We start from the raw sequence: 19,053 nt of genomic DNA, 5'->3' as shown, positions 1-19,053 counted from the left end.
TTATGGGGCATCACACTTGCTTCGATATAGAAAGGCAAATCGAGAAACGAATATAACCTCACAGAGGGGACCATAAGCTAGGAGGATATCTGTGGTTGGAATTGTTACTGTTCGTTAAAGTTTTACCAACTCCCACGTTACTGGACACTACATAACGCAGCATTCTCAAAGGACACAAAGATTAATGTTCGTCTATATCCATGGAACATTTATATCTCACATGTCATATGTGTACCCAATACGGTGATTAAATATTAGTTCGATTGTATCATGTATTCCACTGTGCAAGATAATGTTGACATTCAAAGACACTTAAACTGTCACATGTTAAGCTGTTTTACGGTCATTGTCATTTGGTATACTCTCACTGCACCCGCACAAAAACCTCATCGATTTGATCGCTTGTTAGACGGGAGAAGTAATTGAGGACAACTGAACCTGTGACTGAATTCATAATCGCGAACGAACACTACCGCTTGAAATATTAACGTTCCATTCGATCCCAATATAGCTTGTTTACGTGCGGGATGTGGCGTTCCGGTCGATATTTTCCAGCGCTGAGAGCTATGCCTCCATACCCTATACGTTGCGGCAATCGTGTAATGAAGACACTAGCAGTGGAATACACGCACACGCCTTTGGGCTTTCCGTGTCGCGTGTACAAACACAAGTTTCTCCATTTCCTGAATTGAGAAAATTTATCCAGAATTTAAAACACAATGCAGGCACGTATAAAAAAAAACTGAATAAATAGACGTCAGGATATCCACATAAGGCTTGTGGGGCCAGCAGAAACAGGAAAACGTAACGTATTTAACACTTCATCATACCCTGAACTCTCGACTTTACGATGTCCGTGTGCAACAACTTTATTCAGTGTTAGGTGACTGGCACAGTGAGCTGGCTCTCAAACTTGTCTTACAGATGCGTTTGTTCCTCTGCAGAAGGTGCGACAACCGCGTGTGATCACTGCTCTGCGTGTATCACCTTGGAGCGGTATGAGTATACAGAAGTCACAGATTGGTCATTTTCCTGAATTACTTTACGCAAGAAGGACATTGTGCATGACGCCGAGTATAAGTAGTTCCTCTGGATTTGAAATCCTTTCGTGTACGAAGCAAATAAAAAAAAACTGGGAAGAAGAACTAAGAAGATAATGAAAAGAACTGATAAGATTAGTCGTGCGACCATCACGTTATATTTTATCTTACCTCAGCTGAGCTCGTCGTCGGCTAGTTTTCTCGCGTCGAGTGACTAATTAGCTATCAGGACCTAAATATCACCCGCCTGTAACGCAGCATACATATTATTTCAGTCAAAGTTTGAAATCGCCTCCTTATGTTGAGACATGTTCTATTCGTTCAGTCGCATAATTCGGTATTCTTGTTACTGTCATTCGGTGCAGGAGATTTATGCGACGTTGCGCTCCGTATGTTTTAAGTCCCTTACTGGTGATCGATGTCGAAGCTTACTAAAAGCTAGTTTCAGCAGTTCACACCATTGCATAAGTGCACTTACTATGTAGGGCAACACTTGCGAAAAAGAAAGAGAGAGAGATAGAGAGAGAGAACCGTAGAAGCTGCACCAATGACAACAGCACAGAGTTTATCGCGTTATTGCAGTATAGAAAGTGACTGCAGTGCTGGTATGGTACCTGTCATGTCGTTGCATGTGTGACTGAGTTCATGCCACATGTGACATGAGAAAAGAATTCACAAGACTATCATTAGTACGCCTATTGTGACATTAGATTCAATGTACATGCACAATACGTGTTCCTTGCCTTGCACAGCTGTTAGCCACGGTGTTACATCTGCGATGCACGCACACAGTGACTAGCGTTTAAGATTGACCTATATAACTGCGTCCATTTCTAAACAGCATTTAATTGGACGATCCTGTGAAAAGGTTCGGCTATAGTGAAACAGCTGGCCATGATGCACCTTCAAGGCTGCACAGGATTACGAAAACACAGCGCTTCTCCTCCAAGGTTCCCTGAATCGGAGGGACAGGAGTCACAGCATGGAATGGATGAAGAAGCGTATGTCAACCGAGGGCGATATATCGAACGCGCCGCCGTTCAAAGCCTGCTCGTTAATCCCGCTGGACAAAATAAATTCGTCTAAAAAGTGCTCGGATGCGCAAACCGTGCTGCTTGCATCGATTACCGGGGAAGAAGGGCGAAAATTAAGAGGGCGAGGAGAAAGGTCGAACAGGAAAGCCTAGCTCACAGGGGGCGTCGCAACTCTTAATTTAAAGGAGCGAGCGGCCAGGCGGGCGCTCTCCCTTGATCACCTTTTGCCTTGATTGCGTTTCCTCATCAAGAGCCCTGATTGGTTCCTCTCGCACCGTCGTGGAGGCGGAGCGTGAGGTGTGACTCGGCACGCGGACAATGACGCAAGCAGGGGGAGAGAAGAAACGCAGTCTGTTTATGAAAATGAACACGGCCACGCTTGGAAGGTTACAGCGTCCATCCCACCGTCCTGGCTTCGACTAATCACATATTCAGCCCAAACAAAGGACTCGGAAATCGTGCTCAGCAACCACTTGTTAAGTGAGCTGCGTGCACGATTACTGGTCCGCGCAGCCGTGCGGCCCAACCCACAAGAGTTGTTAGCGACTATACCTCCATCACGTTCATCAAAGAGACATTACCGTGCAGCAGAAATCATGGAGTAAGCCAGGTATCGCATTCGGTGCAACGCCTCGTTTATTTGAGAGGCAAAAATATCGTAGCATCGGCGTTGAACAATGCATTCACCATATAGCGTGAGCGGGCAATTGAGCATACATATAGCCAATGACGGTACATCCAATGTGGCGTAGTTCAATCGAGTCGACGAAGACACTGATCACCTAGACGAGTTCATGAAGCTTGCCCGCATTGCACGACGGGTATTATTGCGTCATGAAAACTGGTGTCCGTAATGCAAAGACGGGACACAAAGATCGCAGCACGAGGAAGCCGGAAACCTGTATGCGCGTGTGTCCAGTTGTAATCTCTTAATGTTGTCCGAGGTTTATGAGCCGTGCAGGACATTCAGCTTGAAATAAGTCTGGCGCATGCGGCATCCTAGAGGGGGAGACGATAGGTGGATTTAGGGTCGATTCGTGCAAGGAACGAGCATTACCCATTACGTATCGTCCTAAATATGTGGTCGTAGTCAGCCGGTCTCGTACTGACCATTCTTTTCTTTCTTTTTTCGTAAAAATGTCGTGAAGTAGATTTCACGAGGTCTGTTTTGGTGCGCGTCACGGGCTGTCGTTGGTGCTGTCACGCTGTGCGCCAACCATTGCCACGTGAAGTTCTGTTTTTAGATAAATAAAGAATAATACGTAAATAAATAATAAGACGTGGACAACAGATTACAGGGAAGTTAACAAAAACTAGTTTATTTAGCGGGGAGTTTAACACAAATATTATGATATACTATGAGACGTTTAAAAGAACGGTCGACGTTTCGACAGTGGCACTGTCCTCGTCAGGACTGACAGCGACGACAGCGGACGTTTCGACAGTGCCACTGTCGAAACGTCGACCGTTTTTTTCGTGTCGAAACGTCGACCAAGTCTCATCTTGGTGCTAAACTCCCCACTAAATATACTAGTGTTTGTTAACTTCCCTGTAATCTGTTGTTCACGTCTTATTATTTCACTTTTATTCAACTTCGCGGCCGTCTGATATATCAACCTCTTTGGCCTATATATATATGTAAATGGCTTGAAAAATTTGGTCGTCATTCGCAAGACCAAAAGTGAGTGCAGATTATCTCTCAACATCAGCAGAGTAGCATGATCCCTCAGCAGATGATCCCACATCATATGATCATAACTTCAAGGTGATGCAAATAAGCTAGTGATCGTTAAAAACAGACGATTTCTATCCAATTCGATCAGAACACTAGAATCTATTCATGTATTATCCTGTGCGGCTATAAGATTCTCGTAGCTTTAGTTTTGAAGGCTTTACATTTTACTTTGATCTGAAAGACATTTCGATCGAACACCAAATAGAACCGCTGCGTGGAATTCTGCACGCCTCATATGAACAGAAGGGCTCAATACTTGGTACTAGAAACAGAGGGCGCAAATGTCAGCGCGCACCTCTAACGACGTCATTCAAAAATTGCCAATTCCGCTAATGGCTGTCTTTGAGAGCTTCCATCGAGGCCTAAGATCATGAGGTAACAACTCCGAGAAGCCGGAATGAAGTCCCCTTTTTTTCTCTCCCTTTCATAACCCATTCTTCTGCATTTACGAAAAAGTCGAAAGAATCCAAGCTTCCCCGAAAGTCAGGAAGAAAATAAGCATTCGCGGGAGCAACATTTTCAAATCTTATAACAAGGATCCTGAATCCGTCATTGGCGACGGCAAAGCAAGTTCAAAAGCGTCGAGCGAAGCCGAGCCCGCAAAATAAAATCGGCGCTTCGGTGAATAGACATCTAAAGGGTTGAAAGCAACCGCGCAAAATGTACGAGAGGGAAAAGAGAACCACTGCAATCTATACATATACAAAGATCTGGTTTCCGTATGCAAATATGCAAAAAGATTTCGTGTTCTTTGCTCGCCTTTATTCCTTCCGTACGTTTGGAGCCCTGCAAGCACATAATATGTGGAAGGTGAGATACCTTAAAAGAAACATTCCTCAATGAATAAACGATTCAAAGGCAGCCGAATGTGCGTGAAGGACAAGAGAACGACCCTATTTACGCACTCAGAGGCTCAATTTTGATATACCCGGAGGGTTGTTCACTGTGAATTCACCTATTTACTAAAACGGGTATGCAGCGAATTACTACAGCTTTCGTTGCTTCAGTTGGACAGCATTGGACTGCAGGCCGGTCGCGGAGAGCCATGAAGTGTGGTATGGGCCTTGATGTGCACTTCGTACGCTGTGAAACGAAACTGCATTACATTGTAAATTTAGCATACTGCCGACTGAGCGGTGACAACGATGAATCGGTGCCCACCTGCACACAAAGTGATCCGTAACAACCACACCAGCGGTAACAGTGTAATGTCTCCTGTCTGTCTAGCAGGAAGTTCCATGACACCTTTATTTGCGCTTTCTAGCCGAAAACGACACCTACAATAATAATAAGTAACTGTCTAATAACTGCGATGCATTAGCGTTTTGACTGGTCGATATGCGAAAACCCTCCAGTGGATCCCCATGGTCCGATGGCCGCAAATAATAACGCCAATTAATGCGAGTATTTACTTTTGAGAAGTTAATGCGTTGCCAAGGGACTCGATTACATAAAATCATTCATTCCTCGGTACCTGAGTTGCCGTGACATCATGCAAAAGCGTACTGGCGCCTCTTACTGATACTTATCAAGGTAACGGGGCAAATGGACGGGCATCTGTCTCGCTGTGGCGGAATGACTTGGAAGGGCCAAAAGTGTTCTCGTGCTTTCCACCGTGTGTGTTCTCGGTGAAGGGCAACGGACAGCGAAAATGGTGAGTCAGCTGGCTCACCATTTTCGCTGTCCGTTGCCCTTTACCGTTGCCCTCCTGTCCTGTCCTCTTCTTGGTGTTTGCCTCATGTGCGCTGAATCAACAAGCCCGACAAACTGTCCTATTGAAAATGGTAATCTTAACACATCATCTTCGCCGCTATATGAATACACGCTGAGCAATCGTCCATCAATGTTCGGCTTTCGCGTTCCTTATTGCTTCATTCACATTCACAAATACGAACTGGGATCTCTAATTCGAACAGCAGAAAGACCTGCCAGAATGATCGAAACTGCTGACGCTATGCAGCACAGTTGACTAACAACGCAGACAAAGTTTATTTTTCGCCAGGGTGAATATTAATGTTTCCACGCAACTAACTCGCATCACGCAAGCTGTCCTTGCAGAATTTCGAGTCCCATCGTTCTTCCAATAAGACAAGATCGATATCTAAAGATTACTGTTGCTTGTACTAATATGGCTCACCATTCGTCAGCCAATTCCCCGTGGGCAGTCGCGGAGTGGAATATTTCTGCAAGAAAAGGGGAAATGCACCGATATACTAACGGTACACCTACGTGACGCGCGCCCTTCGATGTCGTTAACTGTGCCAATGATGCGGCAGCGTTTCCAGTGCGGAAGTCGTTGCCCACCAAAGTGAGGTCGATACCACTGCAAGCAAAACACCCCTACCCGTGCCTATGGTGTACTTCTGAAGTCACTTCACACGCTGTTGCATTTTTCTAGGCACCGCTAACAAGCCAGTTCTGTTGGGAAAAGATGTCGGTACTCGATATTCACCAGCCGAATGTATCCCGGCGCATAGTTTTCAGTAAGGTGTTCATAATGTCAACAATGGCATATAGAACTGGGCTCGTCTGCTCTGCGCTGTTTTCTTCCAGTCAGTTCATAATGTCACCATCCAAGTACCATATTTACTGCAACTAACTCAAACGATGAAACTCCGAGTCACAGTGCGGGTCATTATTTCGAATATACATCGTAATTTGTTGGCGATGTTACTAACTACACTATTATTTTACTTTAGACTTGCTACTATACTCTTTGATTACTCTTTGATTACTCTTTATTGCACTTTTTCATTACTCCGGAAAACAGGAAGAGGAAAATCAGAGGAGCAGAAACTGAGCATACAAACTGAACTTCGTGGTGGTGGTGGTGGTGAAAGGGCTCGCACAAACTGAACTTGGGGGGGGGGGGGGTCGAGGTAGCTTGCCGTTGAACTTGACCGCATAGGCTAATACCTTCGAGGCCAACCAGCGTTTAGACCCTGTCTCCTGATTTGTTGAGGACGAGGGTCTACGCCATTTTGTGTAACACTTGGCGCATGTGTTAAGTGCTACAGAAAGGGCGTACGCCTACGTTCTTCAACAAGCACAAGACAGAACGATGAAGCTCAGTTTTCAGAGTGTTGCTCGCTACCAAAACAAGTTACGCTGTCGGGTGCGACTAAAATGAATATAATATAATTATATATATATATATATATATATTAAATACACTCTAAAAACAGAACTTTATCACATAGCACGGTGAAGGCCAACCACTGCACAGAATGATACCTTTATCACTCCCGATCTGTGGAAAGCGAGGGGCGTACGCTTTTTTTTTTTTTTTTTGAACTGCATAAGTGTTACAAAAAGGCCCCCAGTTTTTGACCAATCAGGGGGCCGAACGATGTCATTCGGGATGGTGATTGGCTAAGAGCGTGCTATGTGGTGAAGTTCTGTGAAGGTTCCCGGGTTCGAATCCCGGTGCCGGCTGTGCTGTCTGGAGGTTTTCCTGAGTTTTCCTGAGACGCTTTCCGACATATGTCGGCACAGTTCCCTTAGAAGTCGGCCCAGGACGCACATTCCCCCAGGGCGTCAGTCGTGACGTTGCCCACCTCTGTGAGGCCGACAACGGCGAGCCCTTTCACCAGCACCACCATCACCAACAACTCTGTTTTTAGAGTGTACATAGATTTCCGAGAGAAAGAAAGAAAAACCAGGAGCCAGAACAAAGCGAGACGTCTAGCACATTTTCATCAAATGACGTATTGGGAATGGTTCACGCGGTCACGAGTGCGTACAAAACAGAGTTATAATTTAGACTTTTTTTTTCTGTTGTGCTTTCTAGCGAATTTTTTGTTTGTTCTCTGCATGAATATTGAAATGACATAACAATGTCACCTCTAATCCTTACAGTTCTTCTGACGTACCCTTATGGGCATTTACAAAGACAATACGAAGCCTATACGAAGCAAGTCCTCTAGATATTACATTAGCGCTGCTCTTTCGGATGCAACGACGCTGCCACTCAACGAGTTAGCAGACGTCAAAGGCGTTCTGAACTGACCATGCCTTCTATATAAGCCTGCTTACATTTTTCTATATCTCTACTCCTGTGTATACAGCAGGGTTTGATATCTGATGGTCGGAAGTTCCAAATTATTGCCACAGAAATCAGGCGTTATGTGGACGCATTTCAGTATGCACCAGGACGTGTTGTGACATCACAGACGTCGCTTTCATTTTGGCCCCATGTTAGCAATTGCTACCTTACCAGTAATAGGACAGCAGTGCGGTAGTTAAGGAAATTGCCCTATGGACATAGCAACAGTAGCTACGACGATGGGCACAGAATTATTGGACGGACGAGGAAAGCATCTGTCTGAGCGATACAGCGACTAGATGGCCAGAGCAAAGATCCTGCATTCTTCCTTTCTGGCGGCCAAACGGGAAGCACGCATTTGCGGAAGAAGTCTGCTTCCATTGGGGAAAGAGAGGCGGCTGTCGATGCGTCCAGATCACCGGACGCTGAGGAGAGGAAACAACGCAGGAAGCGCCGCCGCCGAAAAGGTTACATAATTATCCGGCGTGTGTGGAAATTATGGCGGCTGGGGAAACCGCGGGGCTTCTCATCGATCGCCCTCACAGCACGCCAAATGAATTTCTCTTCTTAGAGGGAGCAGCCTTCGCCGGTCGCCACTTCTGCCTGTATTTAGCCCCAGAAATATGGCCATTATATACGCCTAAAGAGAAGAAACCTCCTTCATTGCGCCATTCTCAGCGACATCCGCCGCGACTCCTCCTATTTACGCCTTGCAGACTTTGTCTGCCGGATTCTTGCCGTGCATCTCAAACTGGGACTAGTTTTTACAAAGCGAATAGCAAAGACACCACCCTCACTTCAGAGCGATTATCGGAGAAGCAAACTGAAAGAAGCGAAAAATATATATATATACTTTTTTAATTCAAGAAAATATCAGCACATGAGTGTGGAACATAAAGGTCTTGGAGGACGAAAGGGAAGTCCAAACAGAATTAGATACACATTCTTAGAAAGAGCACACGCAGCTAGACGAAGCTTACGACAACCGGGGGAAGCCAAGCTATGTAAACTGACTGTGTAATAAACTCCTCAGTTGCGAGTGAAAGCATACATGGAAAGCTCCACTCCTTGTGCTCCAGTGCTCTCGTAAGTCAATCTACTAGAACTAAATGATATGCCCAACTGCATTTGCCCCAACAAGATGTTAATCAAAACGCGTGTCTCGAAGCGAAGTGTTTTTCTTGCAAATAGTATTCGTGTAGAATGCTGGCACGTATTACAGCGAAGGCCCATGTGCCTCCTTCAGCATGGTTTACAAAATACAAGTAGTTTAAATGAATTGCTCGGTACGGCCTTGCATAGTCCACACGGTGCTTCCTCTGTTGTACTTATTTCGTTGCGTTCTTTCCGTTGCAGCTATACACCTCTTCGCATTCAAAAGAATATATGTGAGTCAACTTTGGAACAAGGGCAGAAAAATCACGAGGTCGCGGTATGGTGCACACGAGCTATCAACTATGAAGCTATAGAAAACTAAGCTACTTGCGCGGCCACTGCACGATTCCAGATTAGGTTATAGATTAGAAGAAAAATATGGAGATGGTGGCTCCTACAAAACACAGGAGCCGGCTACTCCAAAACACTTAAAATTAAAAATTAGTACATCTAATAAGTTATTCCAGAGCATTCCACACGCATGATAAACGAGTGCAACGAAGACTGTGCAAAGACGACACAGAACACGCACGCCGTCTTTGTGCTGCCTTCGTTGTACTCGTTTCTACCAACAAGCCGAGTCTGTTGCCATTTTGAATTTCATATACACATTGTTGTACACATCCCGACTTCGGATCCAGATGTGTCACCCCAGATATTTTCCTCGGGACAAGAGCGCCGAGTAAGGGTCCATGGAGCCTTGAAGTTAGGGGCCTCCCAACGGCATTACTTCAAGTAACCGTACTACTTACTTCGGGAAGTAAATTATATCCGTATGCATGCGTTGCCTGAAATCCCACAGGAAATAGCAGCTATTGCAAGTGAAAATGCGATCCTATTAGGCTATTCCTTTGTATTTCAGCAATGCTTGAACTAATATACGAGTATCAAACAAGTTAAGATGATAGTTCCGTGTAGGAAGGTTCCACATAGGAAGCGCAAATAAACGACATCAAAACACATCTGTTCGGCATCTGAGCACGTCGCACAGATATGGGGAACACATTAGTGTCCAGACCTGCAAAGTAATCGCAGGTAACCCAGTCACTATAATTACATTATCAGTAATTAATTACTGCCAGGATTACTTCCGATACTACGTAATTGTAACTGTAACGCAATTTTACAAGTAATTTGTAATGCACTTTGGATGCTCTTTGGCACGCTTTGCATTCGAAAAGGCCCCATTTCATCGTTTTGCTGTAGCATTTGTGGTTCTTACGTTTCTCTGTAAGCATATATTTCTAGCATTGTACCTTATTAGTTATTTCATTTGTCCTTTCAATAAATATTTCCATATTTGTACCGCGTTCCCCAGGGAAGAATAATAAAGTTATACATAAAAAAATATATGGTGAAATTAATGTATCTCGGTGTAACTCAATTACTTTTCATAGTAATTGTAATTGTATTTAAGTTACAATTATGATTTTGCAGTTATAACTGTATTTTGATTACCGTGAGCATGCAGTTATAGCTGTAATTCGATTACTTCTGACATAGCTCGGTGTAGGCCAACCATTGCACAGAATGATACCTTTATACTCCCGATTTGCAGAAAGCGCGGGGCGTACGCGTTTTTGCGAACTGCATACGCGTTCCAAAAAAGGCGTACGCCTCCTGTTTTTAACCAATCGGGGGCAGAACGATGTCATTCGGGATGGTGATTCGCTAAGGGCGTGCTATGCGGTGAAGTTCTGCGGTGATCTAGTGACCGCCCTAGATCTTAACTTTCGGCCGTCATCATTCCTTCATATGTTATCACATCATCTCATCCCATCCTGGCTACAGTCGTGACGCTGCCCACATAAGTGAGGCCAACAACGGCAAGCCGGGTTTCGCCGCCGCCGCTACCGCCACCACCACCACCGCCATCTGTTTTTAGAGCGTAGTATGGATTTTTTTAGGTCTGCTTGTGTCTTGAGCTCGGAAGACAATAATATTGCACTCTACAAACATAACTTCCCCGAATAGCACGCTGTGCGCAAACCATTGCCACGAATGATTGGGTTATCGCTTCCCATTCGAAGACAGAGAAGGGGGTACGCCTTTTTGTGTCACTTTGGATATATGATAATTGACACAAAAAGGCGTAGGCCCCCTCCCCCCTCTCCTTCTCTCTGTCTCTTCGAATCGGAAGCGATAGGCAATGGTTGGCGCAAAGCGCGCTATGCGGCGAGGTTCTGTTTGTAGAGTGTGCCTGGCACCACAAATGTGCCGGTAACAGCTTGCGTTTATATACAGTTTAATCACACTCGATGTAATAGATCTACCGATAACTTGGAGTGAAAATGTGATTTCACGTAAAGAACACTCTTGCGTCTACGAAATCAGTTGAAAACAGGTCAGTTTCACTCACACTTATCCAGTCTGGCAACACGTCGACATACGACGGTTATTTTTAGACTTTTTACCATACAAGTCTCCCGATAGGATGACGAAAGAGACAGTGTTTCACGTAAATGCTTCATCAAGCACTATTTGTTAAGATTTTTACTGGACAGATAATTCAACTTTTTCGAAACTTGGACACAAAATTGGACAAGTACCCGCATAAATGCAACGAGATGCCAACAGTCTTATCACGCTACTTTTTATACTTGCTCCCGACGTAGTGATATGCACTCCCCATGGCGGTTGAGATCCCGACATGGTGACAGCACTCGAAGAAAGAAAAGGAAGGGGTTCTACCTCGCGGCATGTGTCCCATTGAAAGAGGTGGAGTATATATATCGGCCCATTAATGATCATACTGTGAAAAGTAGATGGGTTTATGGTGTTCTGGGAGTGAGGTACAGAAAGACACCTTTTTGGGCTAAGAGTATTATTTCCAAAATAATGCTTCTAAATACACTGAACTTTGCATGTCTGCTGTTATTCCGAAGGGGACTTCCAAACAGCGATGGAATACAATAGAAAACACCGATTGGCTGTTCATAGGAAATCGTTCTAAACATGGATGCATGAATTGATTTAAACACAAATGAACAGAAACGTATTTGTACTGTTGATGCATCCCATACTTCGGGTTTCTGTTATGTCGGTGAACGTTCTGGTCTGCACTATAGACACGTGTTTTTTTTTTTCGTTTTTTTTTTTTTTTTACTCGTATTGAGATGCATTGGATGCCGCCACTCGTTTACTGAACCGTGCTGGCTGGCCTGTCGTCGTCTCTGAACAGGTGAGCCACCATCGTCCACGACCACTAAAAATGTCCGGTATTTTGCTTGCCAAAGCTCCTTACAGGAATGCCGCCATGGTGTTCTTCAGGAAGGCACAAGATATCGAGTCGTCACGAAAATAAAATAACGCACAACGCACAGATGTGGGATTCGGATACCGTAACAAATTACATCGCATTGGAAAAGACTTCAGAAGCCTTACTGTACAAACTATCGACCAGAGCAGGATTCAGTGGGGACGAATTCAAGTGTGTGTGTGCGTGTGTGTGCGTGCGTGCGTGCGTGCGTGTGTTTCTTCATCTTCCTCTTGAGCGGCGTAACGCCCTGCGCTTTCCACAAATCAGCAATGATAACCGTATCACTCTAGGCGATGGTTGGCTTTCGGCGTGTTTATGCACTCTACAAACAGAACTTCACCGCATAGCACGCTGTGCGCCAACCATTGCCACGAATGATAGGGTTATCGCTCCTGATTCGAAGAGAGAGAAGGGGGTACGTCTTTTTGTGTCAATTATAATATATCCAAACTGACACAAAAAGGCGTACGCCCCCCTCTCTGTTCGAATCAAAAGCGATAACCCTATCAGTGGCGACAATGGTTGGCGCACAGCGTGCTGTGCGGTGAAGTTCCGTTTGAGGGCTGTACAGAAAGCGCAGTATAGCATAAGAAGTTTCTCTTCCTCCACAGTGACAGACTTTACACAAAAGGAGGGTCTTTGCACACTTGGTCTTAAATCTGCACTCTTAAAACAGAACTTCATCGCACAGCACGCCTCTAGCCAACCATAATCCCGAATGGCACCGTTCTCTCCCTCTGACTTGTTGAAAACGGGAGGCGTACGCCTTTTCTGTGACACTTATGCGGTACATAATTTCACAAAAAAGGCGTACGCCTCCCGTTTTAAACAAAATCGGGTGCGAGAACGATGTCCTTTGGGATGATGGTTGGCTGAGAACGTGCTATGCGGTGAAGTTCTGTTTTAATAGTATGGGCTTACTCAGCTCGAAGTTTGATCCATTGAGCATAGCGGCATTTCCCTAGACTCTAAAAGCAGAACTTCACCACATAGCACGCTGTGCGCCAACCATTGCCCCGAATGATAGGGTTATCGCTGTTGATTCGAAGAGAGAGAGAGAGAGAGGTGGGGCGTACGCTTTTTTGTGTCAATTATCAGATATTAAAATTGACACAAAAAAGCGTTCGCGCCCCTCTCTCTTCGAGTCAGCAGCGATAGGCCTATCATTCGTGCCAATGGTTGGCGCATAGCGTGCTATGAGGTGAAGTTCTGTTTTTAAAGTGTATGGACACCTAATATGCAACCAGTTTTCTAGTTATTTTGTGCCAAAATAAACTTCTCTCAACTTCTCTGTTGAGGCTTTGAGGTGGCAGAAACTGTAGTCCCCCATTTCGTCATTATTTATCTTACAAACGATCATCAAACCATAAAAAAAAAAGCTCAAGATGAAAATGTATAGTCGATTGCTTTTCTATCTATCACCATGCGCAGCGAATGGCTCTAGAAATCGAAATCCCCCCGTCTTGCTTGGGTTGAACGTGTATTTTCTCTGAAAACGATCCTACCCTCCAATTTAGAAGAAAATACGGGTCTCGGATATGCGAATCTATCCTCCTCTATATCAGCGCACGGCTGTGACACAGGGGACACGAGTCGTGCTAAAAAAGAGGGGTGGCTGTTGCTTTCGTTACGGAAACTGGCGCCGAACGGAATTAATCCAATCAGGAGCGCTGCCTGGGATTTTAAAATTATTCCCGGGGAACAAAATGACGTCAACAGAAAATGATCAGAATCCGCGATAACGGAGCGAAATCACACCGAGCACAGACCAAAACGACAACCAAGACAGACTGATTGAATATTTGTTGCTTGCTGCTCTGGCTTTTGGCTGCGGTTTTGCGCGAGGAGTAGGAGTGGTATAGAAAAGATTCTGCCTTAGGTTAAGTATATCGAACGCGGTGTCGAAGGCGAAGTGAGAGTACTCCGTGCCAGAGTTACCAGTGCGTCTACCAAGTTATTTTGACAGTGACAGACGCAGAGTGATCGATACCGTTAGTTCTAACGCTCCTTTTCACCATAGAGTTATACCGGTATTCAGCCCAAGAACGACACAAAATGTAGGCCGTCAACGCCAACATAGCTACTCCGTCGGAGCAATCGTACTGCAGCGCCACCAGTGTCGGGGTCGGCGCACTACTTGTCGCGACGTAGAGTGACGCGGCTATATAGCTATCGCAGCCTATACACGACCTGAGCCCCTACGTCATTGATTACGTAACGCCGCCGCGCAAAGCATGCTGGTGGGCACTATCAGCTTTATCAGCTTATCAGCCGAAGTGTTTTTCCTGCTTCTTGCCCACCACAGCAAAATATAACCCCGAAACAGTCCTCTCGTGACGTCACATGTTTGTAAACAGAGGGTCACCCATAGGAACAAGTGCAGAGCGGGGCTTAAACGTGCCGTTCTTATAGGATGAACACGACTATATAGCAAGATACGTACATACATACTTACACGTTGGCAACATTGGTCTAAACCCCCGTCCCATCCCAGGTATGAGGCTGGTGCTTCGAACCCCCGAACGAGGAACTGGGCACAACAGAGCATAAAGAATCGTATGTAAGCCACGGTACCGTAAAGCCGTCGCCACACTTAACCGTAACGCGCGATCGCGTGGCCCCACAGGTGTCAGCGCCGCCAGTCGTCGACACTGGGTTCGAGACACTGGATAGTTCCACACAAGCGCCCCCTCTGGACGGTGGCTTCGGATTCCCTCGTGTTTCACCTACTGCCCTTACCTACACTGGACTAGCGCTCGTTCCGGGCGCGCGCGCCGGCTGCGACTGAGAAGGGACATTGGGAAGGGAATGCGCGCTTGCCCCATGCGAAGAATAAATTAAAAACTAAAAATGAGCCTCCAAAGACGTCACTAGATATGCCTTCAGCACCAAGGAACGAGTCAAAGATTCAGGAGCGGTGATAACGGACAAGAGCTGAATCTTCGTTCGTCTCAAAAGAATGTTCATAGAATTATATCAAACCTATAGCCCACTCACAACACTTCTTTATTCCTTTTATCGCGGCAAGGTAGAGTGCATGAGATAAGCGCGCATTTTCACATTCGCAATCGTTCGTGGCCGAAGCACCCGTTGGGTGAGGGCGCACAAACACAACATCAAAAGGTGAAAGCATATAGAGCCATTGCCGAGCCACCGTCGAGAGGCGACGCCTCTGTGCAATGATTCACATGTCTCGAACACACTGTCGAAGGTTGGCCGCTTGGTGACTCTGGTAGCTACACGTGCCACGCGATCGCGGGTTACGGTTAAATGTGGCGACGGCTGTACCTTCAACTGGCCACTTAGTGATCACATGATAGAGCTAATTATAGCCACTATCACACTTATCGGACTTACGGGATTGTGGAGCACATCCGATTTCCTCTACAGCTGCAGTATGACTGTATTCCGCAAATAAACAGTTCGCATAAATCTCTGTTCAATGATGTCCATTGACTAGCGTGGACGCATTGCGCTGCTCACATTCTCTGCTTGTGATTTTGGCTCCACTTGGATGTTTTACAACCGACGTTCCGCGCATCAAAGTCGCAAAACAAATGGCGGCCACATGGTCTCTAGTAGATTTTGGCACTCTACTCTCATCCTCATCTCATGCTCGCCACTCAAGCAGCGTATCCCCCATGACTAAACGTTACTTCGTGGATGAGCCCTCCGCTTCTGATGCCGCTCCACTGTTGTAAGTCGTTGTCGTAAGCCAGGCATAAAGTGAAAAAGAAAGTCCGGAAACCGCGCTTGGATGAACCGGTCCATTCGCATTAGTTTTCACATACAACTGTACAGCCCAGCTGAGGTCGCCACCGGAAAAGACGAAACCGAAAGGAAAAGGTGCTAAGAAAAACAAACGAGAGTTGTTATTGCGACATCTGGCGACAGAGACTGCGCGGTAAGGGGCCGATTTGTTTTGATTCGCTAATGAAGAAGTCGTTCTATTTAGGAGCATTCCACTTAGCTGGGCTTTTTTTTTTTGGTCCGCGCCGTCGTTTTTCTTGCGCCCCGAGTTGGTCTCCGCCGCCGACACTACGAAACATCTATTTTGGGAGTCGTCAGCAAACCCTTGCCTGTGGCAACTCATGTTGCTTGCACGTGCCGTGCTCGCTGCCCGCGCTTCAATCAAAGCGCGGCGCCTCCGTCTCGAAGACTCCTCACATAGGAGTTGCACAACGTATCATGGAGCTGCTGTACGCCGCTTCCGCGAGGTTTCTTTTCGATTCAGCCCGCTCCGAGGTCCGACCTTGACAGGCCATTGAGGACGGGCTTCTGAGCTTCACATATTGCCGTCGAGTGTAAAGAATGCTTTACCACTTCATCCGGGCTAAGTACGCAGGTATAGGGGCACCTACGTCAGAAATTGTGTGTACACGTCTAACTCCACGCAGCACAAAAGAAAAGGGATAGCATAAGAAAAGTGTGCTAATCATAGTTGAATCGAAACTTAGAGAAACAGAAGGGGGTTGGTAGAAATCGGGTGAAACCTGTGCACGATACGATGTTTAAATTTAGATTCTGACTTGGAGTGGTTGATTGATTGATTGAGTGATTGATTGATTGGATGCTTAATGGCACAACAACAACGACTGGGAGTTGTGAGTCTTGGGAGTGGTGATTTCTGTTTCTCTGACGAAGAATAGGAATCTCTAGGCCCAAAAGACTCAATTATGCAAACTCATGACAATGACATCGGAAGAGTAGAAATGGAAATGAATCACAAGCGACATTCCTTAACATGACATCGCTACACGATGTTCCTGTTATTAGTGCTAGTCTTAGAAGAAGAAGAAGAAGAAGAAGAAGAAGAGAACAACGTACACGTGAAGCTATGTTTTTAGAGTGCAGGCAGCCTATTCCTGGGGTGAAGAGTCTTCACCCCAAACTCAGGGATATGCTGCCTACGTCAAGTTTACACCAGCCGGGTTGCTTAGTCCTTTTATGCACAAGAGAACATCATTCCGTTTCACATCCTTGGAAAGTAACGAAAACATGATGCTCATAATGTGCACAGCATGCCAGTGTTGTTCTGTTGCAGTTTCATACCGTGGTCAAACCACATTACTGAAGAACATCAACGTTTCCTATTAAACGTTTCTCAATAACTGATAACGTCTCCCCGAACCACCAACAGAAATTTACTGCAGAGGTATTGAGCACACGAAGACGCCAACTACAACAAAGATGATTTTGAGCTGCACCGCGTAGCGCTCTCGAAAATCTTATCTCCTCTTTCAAACAAACGTTGACAGAGCCCATATCTTTCTGTCCTAACCATCTTTCAGGCATCCAGCAGCAAAGACAGCCAACTTGGGAGCTTTTGCGTTCTTTCTTCATCCCCCTTCGTTTTCTATTCCGTTCATTTTCGAAGACATTCTTCCTTCCATTCGCTCCTCAAACGGGGAGACTATTGTTGCCAACCTGGTGTTCAATGTACAACCTGCGTCACCTGTCCTGGCCAACCATAAAAGAAGCACGTCGGTGAGCAGGCTTACAGGTCTGTTTCGTGTCAGGTCAGGTCAGGTCTACCGAGGGGGGTAGGAGGGGGGGGGCGCAGAAAGAGAAGGGATGTTATAGCGTACGGAAACTGAACCTCTTAAGGGGGATTCAAACCTCTGTTGTCTCGTATTGGGGTCAGCATGAAGGGTCCAGTTCCCAGGCGCAGAAAGAAAGACAAGGGACATCCCCACATCTGTCGACGGGAGTGGCGACCAGGTGATTTCTTGCCGCTGTTTTTCTGTCTCTCTGTGTTTGTTCCACACACAAATGATGGGGTCGTCCAGGAAGGGTCTTGAAGGTCGACAAAGGAGTGGCCAATCGGGGGTTCTCCTCGAAAGGAATTCTCTGGTATTTGCGGCTCTTTTGGTGCTCACGCATCGACGGATCAGCCTCCGTGTTTTTTAACGAAAAGCAGTGGCAGGGGATAAACCACGGAATGCAGAGTTTAGAGTTACTTTTCTTTCAGGTTGGGTTTCTATTGAGTTTTCATTTAAGAAACGGTCTGTTCACACAGGTCTGCGTTTCTTAACAATCCGTGCATTTTGGAACTGTGTCGTATCCCGCTCTTTCTGAAAGACTGAGGGGACGGGAACAAAAGAGCGATGCCTTTGCAATGGTCCACCCGGCGGTTTCATGTGGAGCAGGTATTATTGAACTTCTTTTACATGCTTCGGGTAGTTAGTACCTTGTACCATGAGCTATACAATGCACATTGTGAGAAGCCATTTGCCTAACTGCAATTTTGATAAACGACATCGCACAAAGAACGACAGCGGCAGGCATTAATCTTCCAAAATATCCTCTAATCTTCTTCCCCCTCTCATGCTATACTTGAAATTCGACATCCAAGACTTGACGAGTTAGAAGTGTAGTTAAAGGAGGAGAAGAAGAACAACAAATAGATGATGGTGATGACAGTGTTAAATATACGTGTTTTTTAAACGCACCGATGCCAGCCGTAAAGGAACCAAAGTGCAAACCAAGAGAGCTATACTATAAATGATGTGAGGCGGATGTTATCCCCGATATCATCACAACGAAGCTTATTTCAGAACCCCAATGTCTTAGTGGAGGTGTGCCAGGTTGTTGCATGCGAACTGATTGTTCCGCATTGCATTTTTTTACAGCTCCTGCTCTCTTACATGTCCCAATGCTGTATAGGAGGAACGTATCGATATCTTTTATGACAGCGCAAGAAGCTCAACGTTTCTGTTTAATTTCAGGAAACGTATACTGAACTAAGAGGTCTAAATCAATGGTATGTGTCGGTATTTATCATG

At 45.7% G+C, this 19,053-nt stretch overlaps 1 protein-coding gene across 5 annotated transcripts in view; it reads right to left on the bottom strand.

Annotated features, from left to right (window-relative positions):
• LOC135378039 (zinc finger homeobox protein 4-like) overlaps nt 1-19,053 on the bottom strand; it is a 253,994-nt gene that overhangs the window by 228,196 nt on the left and 6,745 nt on the right. The window contains exon 1 of one of the 5 annotated variants that reach the window (XM_064610871.1): nt 14,724-14,860. The exons of the other annotated variants lie outside the window; for them this stretch is intronic. The gene's annotated coding sequence lies outside the window, so the exon portion shown is untranslated. Of the gene's footprint in view, nt 1-14,723; nt 14,861-19,053 lie in introns of those variants that run through there. 5 annotated transcript variants of the gene reach the window in all.

This window comes from Ornithodoros turicata, chromosome 1 (genome assembly GCF_037126465.1).
Source record: "Ornithodoros turicata isolate Travis chromosome 1, ASM3712646v1, whole genome shotgun sequence".
Taxonomy (NCBI): Eukaryota; Metazoa; Arthropoda; class Arachnida; order Ixodida; family Argasidae; genus Ornithodoros; species Ornithodoros turicata.
Note: the sequence above shows the minus strand (reverse complement) of the source record. Positions and strands in the feature narration are given on the sequence as shown.